Below are 10,896 nucleotides of genomic sequence, written 5' to 3'. Positions count from 1 at the left end.
ACAGCACTGAGGGAGCGCCGCACTGTCGGAGGGGCAGTACTGAGGGAGCGCCGCACTGTCGGAGGGACAGCACTGAGGGAGCGCCGCACTGTCGGAGGGGCAGTACTGAGGGAGCGCCGCACTCCCAGTGCACTACTGAGGGAGCACCGCACTGTCGGAGGGACAGCACTGAGGGAGCGCCGCACTGTCGGAGGGGCAGTACTGAGGGAGCCCCGCACTGTCGGAGTGGCAGCACTAAGGGAGCGCCGCACTGTCGGAGGGGCAGTACTGAGGGAGCGCCGCACTGTCGGAGGGGCAGCACTGAGGGAGAGCTGCACTGTCGGAGGGGCAGTACTGAGGGAGTGCGGCACTGTCGGAGGGGCAGTACTGAGGGAGTGCGGCACTGTCGGAGGGGCAGTACTGAGGGAGTGCGGCACTGTCGGAGGGGCAGTACTGAGGGAGTGCGGCACTGTCGGAGGGGCGGTACTGAGGGAGTGCGGCACTGTCGGAGGGGCGGTACTGAGGGAGCGCCGCACTGTCGGAGGGGCAGTACTGAGGGAGCGCCGCACTGTCGGAGGGGCAGTACTGAGGGAGCGCCGCACTATCGGAGGGGCGGTACTGAGGGAGCGCCGCACTGTCGGAGGGGCGGGTACTGAGGGAGCGCCGCACTGTCGGAGGGGCGGTACTGAGGGAGCGCCACACTGTCGGAGGGGCGGTACTGAGGGAGCGCCGCACTGTCGGAGGGGCAGTACTGAGGGAGCGCCGCACTATCGGAGGGGCGGTACTGAGGGAGTGCGGCACTGTCGGAGGGGCGGTACTGAGGGAGTGCGGCACTGTCGGAGGGGCGGTACTGAGGGAGAGCGGCACTGTCGGAGGGGCGGTACTGAGGGAGCGCCGCACTGTCGGAGGGGCGGTACTGAGGGAGCGCCGCACTGTCGGAGGGGCAGTACTGAGGGAGCGCCGCACTATCGGAGGGGCGGTACTGAGGGAGCGCCGCACTGTCGGAGGGGCAGTACTGAGGGAGCGCCGCACTGTCGGAGGGGCAGTACTGAGGGAGCGCCGCACTGTCGGAGGGGCAGTACTCAGGGAGCGCCGCACGATCGGAGGGACGGTACTGAGGGAGCGCCACACTGTCGGAGGGGCGGTACTGAGGGAGCGCCGCACTGTCGGAGGGGCGGTACTGAGGGAGCGGCGCACTGTCGGAGGGGCAGTGCTGAGGGAGCGCCGCACTATCGGAGGGGCGGTACTGAGGGAGCGCCACACTGTCGGAGGGGCGGTACTGAGGGAGCGCCGCACTGTCGGAGGGGTAGTACTGAGGGAGCGCCGCATTGTCGGAGGGGCGGTACTGAGGGAGCGCCACACTGTCGGAGGGGCGGTACTGAGGGAGCGCCGCACTGTCGGAGGGGCAGTACTGAGGGAGCGCCGCACTGTCGGAGGGGCAGTACTGAGGGAGCGCCGCACTGTCGGAGGGGCGCTACTGAGGGAGCGCCGCACTGTCGGAGGGGCGGTACTGAGGGAGCGCCGCACTGTCGGAGGGGCGGTACTGAGGGAGCGCCGCACTGTCGGAGGGGCGGTACTGAGGGAGCGCCGCACTGTCGGAGGGGCAGTACTGAGGGAGCGTCGCACTGTCGGAGGGGCAGTACTGAGGGAGCGTCGCACTGTCGGAGGGGCAGTACTGAGGGAGCGCCGCACTGTCGGAGGGACAGCACTGAGGGAGCGCCGCACTGTCGGAGGGGCAGTACTGAGGGAGCGCCGCACTGTCGGAGGGGGCGGTACTGAGGGAGCGCCGCACTGTCGGAGGGGCAGTACTGAGGGAGCGCCGCACTCCCAGTGCAGTACCCAGGGAGCGCCGCACTGTCGGAGGGACAGCACTGACGGAGCGCCGCACTGTCGGAGGGGCAGTACTGAGGGAGCGCCGCACTGTCGGAGGGACAGCACTGAGGGACCCCGCACTGTCGGAGGGGCAGTACTGAGGGAGCGCCGCACTCCCAGTGCAGTACTGAGGGAGCGCCGCACTGTCGGAGGGACAGCACTGAGGGAGCGCCGCACTGTCGGAGGGGCAGTACTGAGGGAGCCCCGCACTGTCGGAGGGGCAGCACTGAGGGAGCGCCGCACTGTCGGAGGGGCAGTACTGAGGGAGCGCCGCACTGTCGGAGGGGCAGCACTGAGGGAGAGCTGCACTGTCGGAGGGGCAGTACTGAGGGAGTGCGGCACTGTCGGAGGGGCAGTACTGAGGGAGTGCGGCACTGTCGGAGGGGCAGTACTGAGGGAGTGCGGCACTGTCGGAGGGGCAGTACTGAGGGAGTGCGGCACTGTCGGAGGGGCGGTACTGAGGGAGTGCGGCACTGTCGGAGGGGCGGTACTGAGGGAGCGCCGCACTGTCGGAGGGGCAGTACTGAGGGAGCGCCGCACTGTCGGAGGGGCGGTACTGAGGGAGCGCCGCACTGTCGGAGGGGCGGTACTGAGGGAGCGCCGCACTGCCGGAGGGGCAGTACTGAGGGAGCGTCGCACCGTCGGAGGGGCGGTACTGAGGGAGCGCCGCACTGTCGGAGGGGCAGTACTGAGGGAGCGCCGCACTGTCGGAGGGGCGGTACTGAGGGAGCGCCGCACTGTCGGAGGGGCGGTACTGAGGGAGCGCCGCACTGTCGGAGGGGCAGTACTGAGGGAGCGTCGCACTGTCGGAGGGGCAGTACTGAGGGAGCGCCGGACTGTCGGAGGGGCAGTACTGAGGGAGCGCCGCACTGTCGGAGGGGCGGTACTGAGGGAGCCCCGCACTGTCGGAGGGGCAGCACTGAGGGAGCGCCGCACTGTCGGAGGGGCAGTACTGAGGGAGCGCCACACTGTCGGAGGGGCAGCACTGAGGGAGAGCTGCACTGTCGGAGGGGCAGTACTGAGGGAGTGCGGCACTGTCGGAGGGGCAGTACTGAGGGAGTGCGGCACTGTCGGAGGGGCAGTACTGAGGGAGTGCGGCACTGTCGGAGGGACAGCACTGAGGGAGCGCCGCACTGTCGGAGGGGCAGTACTGAGGGAGCGCCGCACTGTCGGAGGGACAGCACTGAGGGAGCGCCGCACTGTCGGAGGGGCAGTACTGAGGGAGCGCCGCACTCCCAGTGCAGTACTGAGGGAGCACCGCACTGTCGGAGGGTCAGCACTGAGGGAGCGCCGCACTGTCGGAGGGGCAGTACTGAGGGAGCCCCGCACTGTCGGAGGGGCAGCACTAAGGGAGCGCCGCACTGTCGGAGGGGCAGTACTGAGGGAGCGCCGCACTGTCGGAGGGGCAGCACTGAGGGAGAGCTGCACTGTCGGAGGGGCAGTACTGAGGGAGCGCCGCACTGTCGGAGGGGCAGTACTGAGGGAGCGCCGCACTGTCGGAGGGGCAGTACTGAGGGAGCGACGCACTGTCGGAGGGGCGGTACTGAGGGAGCGCCACACTGTCGGAGGGGCGGGTACTGAGGGAGCGCCGCACTGTCGGAGGGGCGGTACTGAGGGAGCGCCGCACTGTCGGAGGGGCGGTACTGAGGGAGCGCCGCACTGTCGGAGGGGCAGTACTGAGGGAGCGTCGCACTGTCGGAGGGGCAGTACTGAGGGAGCGTCGCACCGTCGGAGGGGCAGTACTGAGGGAGCGCCGCACTGTCGGAGGGACAGCACTGAGGGAGCGCCGCACTGTCGGAGGGGCATTACTGAGGGAGCGCCGCACTGTCGGAGGGACGGCACTGAGGGAGCGCCGCACTGTCGGAGGGGCAGTACTGAGGGAGCGCCGCACTCCCAGTGCAGTACCCAGGGAGCGCCGCACTGTCGGAGGGACAGCACTGACGGAGCGCCGCACTGTCGGAGGGGCAGTACTGAGGGAGCGCCGCACTGTCGGAGGGACAGCACTGAGGGACCCCGCACTGTCGGAGGGGCAGTACTGAGGGAGCGCCGCACTCCCAGTGCAGTACTGAGGGAGCGCCGCACTGTCGGAGGGACAGCACTGAGGGAGCGCCGCACTGTCGGAGGGGCAGTACTGAGGGAGCCCCGCACTGTCGGAGGGGCAGCACTGAGGGAGCGCCGCCCTGTCGGAGGGGCAGTACTGAGGGAGCGCCGCACTGTCGGAGGGGCAGCACTGAGGGAGAGCTGCACTGTCGGAGGGGCAGTACTGAGGGAGTGCGGCACTGTCGGAGGGGCAGTACTGAGGGAGTGCGGCACTGTCGGAGGGGCAGTACTGAGGGAGTGCGGCACTGTCGGAGGGGCAGTACTGAGGGAGTGCGGCACTGTCGGAGGGGCGGTACTGAGGGAGTGCGGCACTGTCGGAGGGGCGGTACTGAGGGAGCGCCGCACTGTCGGAGGGGCAGTACTGAGGGAGCGCCGCACTGTCGGAGGGGCGGTACTGAGGGAGCGCCGCACTGTCGGAGGGGCGGTACTGAGGGAGCGCCGCACTGCCGGAGGGGCAGTACTGAGGGAGCGTCGCACCGTCGGAGGGGCGGTACTGAGGGAGCGCCGCACTGTCGGAGGGGCAGTACTGAGGGAGCGCCGCACTGTCGGAGGGGCGGTACTGAGGGAGCGCCGCACTGTCGGAGGGGCGGTACTGAGGGAGCGCCGCACTGTCGGAGGGGCAGTACTGAGGGAGCGTCGCACTGTCGGAGGGGCAGTACTGAGGGAGCGCCGGACTGTCGGAGGGGCAGTACTGAGGGAGCGCCGCACTGTCGGAGGGGCGGTACTGAGGGAGCCCCGCACTGTCGGAGGGGCAGCACTGAGGGAGCGCCGCACTGTCGGAGGGGCAGTACTGAGGGAGCGCCGCACTGTCGGAGGGGCAGCACTGAGGGAGAGCTGCACTGTCGGAGGGGCAGTACTGAGGGAGTGCGGCACTGTCGGAGGGGCAGTACTGAGGGAGTGCGGCACTGTCGGAGGGGCAGTACTGAGGGAGTGCGGCACTGTCGGAGGGACAGCACTGAGGGAGCGCCGCACTGTCGGAGGGGCAGTACTGAGGGAGCGCCGCACTGTCGGAGGGACAGCACTGAGGGAGCGCCGCACTGTCGGAGGGGCAGTACTGAGGGAGCGCCGCACTCCCAGTGCACTACTGAGGGAGCACCGCACTGTCGGAGGGACAGCACTGAGGGAGCGCCGCACTGTCGGAGGGGCAGTACTGAGGGAGCCCCGCACTGTCGGAGGGGCAGCACTAAGGGAGCGCCGCACTGTCGGAGGGGCAGTACTGAGGGAGCGCCGCACTGTCGGAGGGGCAGCACTGAGGGAGAGCTGCACTGTCGGAGGGGCAGTACTGAGGGAGTGCGGCACTGTCGGAGGGGCAGTACTGAGGGAGTGCGGCACTGTCGGAGGGGCAGTACTGAGGGAGTGCGGCACTGTCGGAGGGGCAGTACTGAGGGAGTGCGGCACTGTCGGAGGGGCGGTACTGAGGGAGTGCGGCACTGTCGGAGGGGCGGTACTGAGGGAGCGCCGCACTGTCGGAGGGGCAGTACTGAGGGAGCGCCGCACTGTCGGAGGGGCAGTACTGAGGGAGCGCCGCACTATCGGAGGGGCGGTACTGAGGGAGCGCCGCACTGTCGGAGGGGCGGTACTGAGGGAGCGCCGCACTGTCGGAGGGGCGGTACTGAGGGAGCGCCACACTGTCGGAGGGGCGGTACTGAGGGAGCGCCGCACTGTCGGAGGGGCAGTACTGAGGGAGCGCCGCACTATCGGAGGGGCGGTACTGAGGGAGTGCGGCACTGTCGGAGGGGCGGTACTGAGGGAGTGCGGCACTGTCGGAGGGGCGGTACTGAGGGAGAGCGGCACTGTCGGAGGGGCGGTACTGAGGGAGCGCCGCACTGTCGGAGGGGCGGTACTGAGGGAGCGCCGCACTGTCGGAGGGGCAGTACTGAGGGAGCGCCGCACTATCGGAGGGGCGGTACTGAGGGAGCGCCGCACTGTCGGAGGGGCAGTACTGAGGGAGCGCCGCACTGTCGGAGGGGCAGTACTGAGGGAGCGCCGCACTGTCGGAGGGGCAGTACTCAGGGAGCGCCGCACGATCGGAGGGACGGTACTGAGGGAGCGCCACACTGTCGGAGGGGCGGTACTGAGGGAGCGCCGCACTGTCGGAGGGGCGGTACTGAGGGAGCGGCGCACTGTCGGAGGGGCAGTGCTGAGGGAGCGCCGCACTATCGGAGGGGCGGTACTGAGGGAGCGCCACACTGTCGGAGGGGCGGTACTGAGGGAGCGCCGCACTGTCGGAGGGGCAGTACTGAGGGAGCGCCGCATTGTCGGAGGGGCGGTACTGAGGGAGCGCCACACTGTCGGAGGGGCGGTACTGAGGGAGCGCCGCACTGTCGGAGGGGCAGTACTGAGGGAGCGCCGCACTGTCGGAGGGGCAGTACTGAGGGAGCGCCGCACTGTCGGAGGGGCGGTACTGAGGGAGCGCCGCACTGTCGGAGGGGCGGTACTGAGGGAGCGCCGCACTGTCGGAGGGGCGGTACTGAGGGAGCGCCGCACTGTCGGAGGGGCGGTACTGAGGGAGCGCCGCACTGTCGGAGGGGCAGCACTGAGGGAGAGCTGCACTGTCGGAGGGGCAGTACTGAGGGAGTGCGGCACTGTCGGAGGGGCAGTACTGAGGGAGTGCGGCACTGTCGGAGGGGCAGTACTGAGGGAGTGCGGCACTGTCGGAGGGGCAGTACTGAGGGAGTGCGGCACTGTCGGAGGGGCGGTACTGAGGGAGTGCGGCACTGTCGGAGGGGCGGTACTGAGGGAGCGCCGCACTGTCGGAGGGGCAGTACTGAGGGAGCGCCGCACTGTCGGAGGGGCAGTACTGAGGGAGCGCCGCACTATCGGAGGGGCGGTACTGAGGGAGCGCCGCACTGTCGGAGGGGCGGTACTGAGGGAGCGCCACACTGTCGGAGGGGCGGTACTGAGGGAGCGCCGCACTGTCGGAGGGGCAGTACTGAGGGAGCGCCGCACTATCGGAGGGGCGGTACTGAGGGAGTGCGGCACTGTCGGAGGGGCGGTACTGAGGGAGTGCGGCACTGTCGGAGGGGCGGTACTGAGGGAGCGCGGCACTGTCGGAGGGGCGGTACTGAGGGAGCGCCGCACTGTCGGAGGGGCGGTACTGAGGGAGCGCCGCACTGTCGGAGGGGCAGTACTGAGGGAGCGCCGCACTATCGGAGGGGCGGTACTGAGGGAGCGCCGCACTGTCGGAGGGGCAGTACTGAGGGAGCGCCGCACTGTCGGAGGGGCAGTACTGAGGGAGCGCCGCACTGTCGGAGGGGCAGTACTCAGGGAGCGCCGCACGATCGGAGGGACGGTACTGAGGGAGCGCCACACTGTCGGAGGGGCGGTACTGAGGGAGCGCCGCACTGTCGGAGGGGCGGTACTGAGGGAGCGGCGCACTGTCGGAGGGGCAGTGCTGAGGGAGCGCCGCACTATCGGAGGGGCGGTACTGAGGGAGCGCCACACTGTCGGAGGGGCGGTGCTGAGGGAGCGCCGCACTGTCGGAGGGGCGGTACTGAGGGAGCGCCGCACTGTCGGAGGGGCAGTACTGAGGGAGCGCCGCACTGTCGGAAGGGCAGTACTGAGGGAGCGCCGCACTGTCGGAGGGGCAGTACTCAGGGAGCGCCGCACGATCGGAGGGACGGTACTGAGGGAGCGCCACACTGTCGGAGGGGCGGTACTGAGGGAGCGCCGCACTGTCGGAGGGGCGGTACTGAGGGAGCGGCGCACTGTCGGAGGGGCAGTGCTGAGGGAGCGCCGCACTATCGGAGGGGCGGTACTGAGGGAGCGCCACACTGTCGGAGGGGCGGTACTGAGGGAGCGCCGCACTGTCGGAGGGGTAGTACTGAGGGAGCGCCGCATTGTCGGAGGGGCGGTACTGAGGGAGCGCCACACTGTCGGAGGGGCGGTACTGAGGGAGCGCCGCACTGTCGGAGGGGCAGTACTGAGGGAGCGCCGCACTGTCGGAGGGGCAGTACTGAGGGAGCGCCGCACTGTCGGAGGGGCGGTACTGAGGGAGCGCCGCACTGTCGGAGGGGCGGTACTGAGGGAGCGCCGCACTGTCGGAGGGGCGGTACTGAGGGAGCGCCGCACTGTCGGAGGGGCGGTACTGAGGGAGCGCCGCACTGTCGGAGGGGCAGCACTGAGGGAGAGCTGCACTGTCGGAGGGGCAGTACTGAGGGAGTGCGGCACTGTCGGAGGGGCAGTACTGAGGGAGTGCGGCACTGTCGGAGGGGCAGTACTGAGGGAGTGCGGCACTGTCGGAGGGGCAGTACTGAGGGAGTGCGGCACTGTCGGAGGGGCGGTACTGAGGGAGTGCGGCACTGTCGGAGGGGCGGTACTGAGGGAGCGCCGCACTGTCGGAGGGGCAGTACTGAGGGAGCGCCGCACTGTCGGAGGGGCAGTACTGAGGGAGCGCCGCACTATCGGAGGGGCGGTACTGAGGGAGCGCCGCACTGTCGGAGGGGCGGTACTGAGGGAGCGCCGCACTGTCGGAGGGGCGGTACTGAGGGAGCGCCACACTGTCGGAGGGGCGGTACTGAGGGAGCGCCGCACTGTCGGAGGGGCAGTACTGAGGGAGCGCCGCACTATCGGAGGGGCGGTACTGAGGGAGTGCGGCACTGTCGGAGGGGCGGTACTGAGGGAGTGCGGCACTGTCGGAGGGGCGGTACTGAGGGAGCGCGGCACTGTCGGAGGGGCGGTACTGAGGGAGCGCCGCACTGTCGGAGGGGCGGTACTGAGGGAGCGCCGCACTGTCGGAGGGGCAGTACTGAGGGAGCGCCGCACTATCGGAGGGGCGGTACTGAGGGAGCGCCGCACTGTCGGAGGGGCAGTACTGAGGGAGCGCCGCACTGTCGGAGGGGCAGTACTGAGGGAGCGCCGCACTGTCGGAGGGGCAGTACTCAGGGAGCGCCGCACGATCGGAGGGACGGTACTGAGGGAGCGCCACACTGTCGGAGGGGCGGTACTGAGGGAGCGCCGCACTGTCGGAGGGGCGGTACTGAGGGAGCGGCGCACTGTCGGAGGGGCAGTGCTGAGGGAGCGCCGCACTATCGGAGGGGCGGTACTGAGGGAGCGCCACACTGTCGGAGGGGGCGGTACTGAGGGAGCGCCGCACTGTCGGAGGGGCAGTACTGAGGGAGCGCCGCATTGTCGGAGGGGCGGTACTGAGGGAGCGCCACACTGTCGGAGGGGCGGTACTGAGGGAGCGCCGCACTGTCGGAGGGGCAGTACTGAGGGAGCGCCGCACTGTCGGAGGGGCAGTACTGAGGGAGCGCCGCACTGTCGGAGGGGCGGTACTGAGGGAGCGCCGCACTGTCGGAGGGGCGGTACTGAGGGAGCGCCGCACTGTCGGAGGGGCGGTACTGAGGGAGCGCCGCACTGTCGGAGGGGCGGTACTGAGGGAGCGCCGCACTGTCGGAGGGGCAGTACTGAGGGAGCGTCGCACTGTCGGAGGGGCAGTACTGAGGGAGCGTCGCACTGTCGGAGGGGCAGTACTGAGGGAGCGCCGCACTGTCGGAGGGACAGCACTGAGGGAGCGCCGCACTGTCGGAGGGGCATTACTGAGGGAGCGCCGCACTGTCGGAGGGACGGCACTGAGGGAGCGCCGCACTGTCGGAGGGGCAGTACTGAGGGAGCGCCGCACTCCCAGTGCAGTACCCAGGGAGCGCCGCACTGTCGGAGGGACAGCACTGACGGAGCGCCGCACTGTCGGAGGGGCAGTACTGAGGGAGCGCCGCACTGTCGGAGGGACAGCACTGAGGGACCCCGCACTGTCGGAGGGGCAGCACTGAGGGAGCGCCGCACTGTCGGAGGGGCAGTACTGAGGGAGCGCCGCACTGTCGGAGGGGCAGCACTGAGGGAGAGCTGCACTGTCGGAGGGGCAGTACTGAGGGAGTGCGGCACTGTCGGAGGGGCAGTACTGAGGGAGTGCGGCACTGTCGGAGGGGCAGTACTGAGGGAGTGCGGCACTGTCGGAGGGGCGGTACTGAGGGAGTGCGGCACTGTCGGAGGGGCGGTACTGAGGGAGTGCGGCACTGTCGGAGGGGCGGTACTGAGGGAGCGCCGCACTGTCGGAGGGGCAGTACTGAGGGAGCGCCGCACTGTCGGAGGGGCGGTACTGAGGGAGCGCCGCACTGTCGGAGGGGCGGTACTGAGGGAGCGCCGCACTGCCGGAGGGGCAGTACTGAGGGAGCGTCGCACCGTCGGAGGGGCGGTACTGAGGGAGCGCCGCACTGTCGGAGGGGCAGTACTGAGGGAGCGCCGCACTGTCGGAGGGGCGGTACTGAGGGAGCGCCGCACTGTCGGAGGGGCGGTACTGAGGGAGCGCCGCACTGTCGGAGGGGCAGTACTGAGGGAGCGTCGCACTGTCGGAGGGGCAGTACTGAGGGAGCGCCGGACTGTCGGAGGGGCAGTACTGAGGGAGCGCCGCACTGTCGGAGGGGCGGTACTGAGGGAGCCCCGCACTGTCGGAGGGGCAGCACTGAGGGAGAGCTGCACTGTCGGAGGGGCAGTACTGAGGGAGTGCGGCACTGTCGGAGGGGCAGTACTGAGGGAGTGCGGCACTGTCGGAGGGGCAGTACTGAGGGAGTGCGGCACTGTCGGAGGGACAGCACTGAGGGAGCGCCGCACTGTCGGAGGGGCAGTACTGAGGGAGCGCCGCACTGTCGGAGGGACAGCACTGAGGGAGCGCCGCACTGTCGGAGGGGCAGTACTGAGGGAGCGCCGCACTCCCAGTGCAGTACTGAGGGAGCACCGCACTGTCGGAGGGACAGCACTGAGGGAGCGCCGCACTGTCGGAGGGGCAGTACTGAGGGAGCCCCGCACTGTCGGAGGGGCAGCACTAAGGGAGCGCCGCACTGTCGGAGGGGCAGTACTGAGGGAGCGCCGCACTGTCGGAGGGGCAGCACTGAGGGAGAGCTGCACTGTCGGAGGGGCAGTACTGAGGGAGTGCGGCACTGTCGGAGG

This window comes from Somniosus microcephalus, unplaced genomic scaffold (genome assembly GCF_052327205.1).
Source record: "Somniosus microcephalus isolate GS21.2 unplaced genomic scaffold, FLI_Smic_1.0 unresolved_chr7, whole genome shotgun sequence".
In the NCBI taxonomy this organism is placed as follows: Eukaryota; Metazoa; Chordata; class Chondrichthyes; order Squaliformes; family Somniosidae; genus Somniosus; species Somniosus microcephalus.
Note: the sequence above shows the minus strand (reverse complement) of the source record.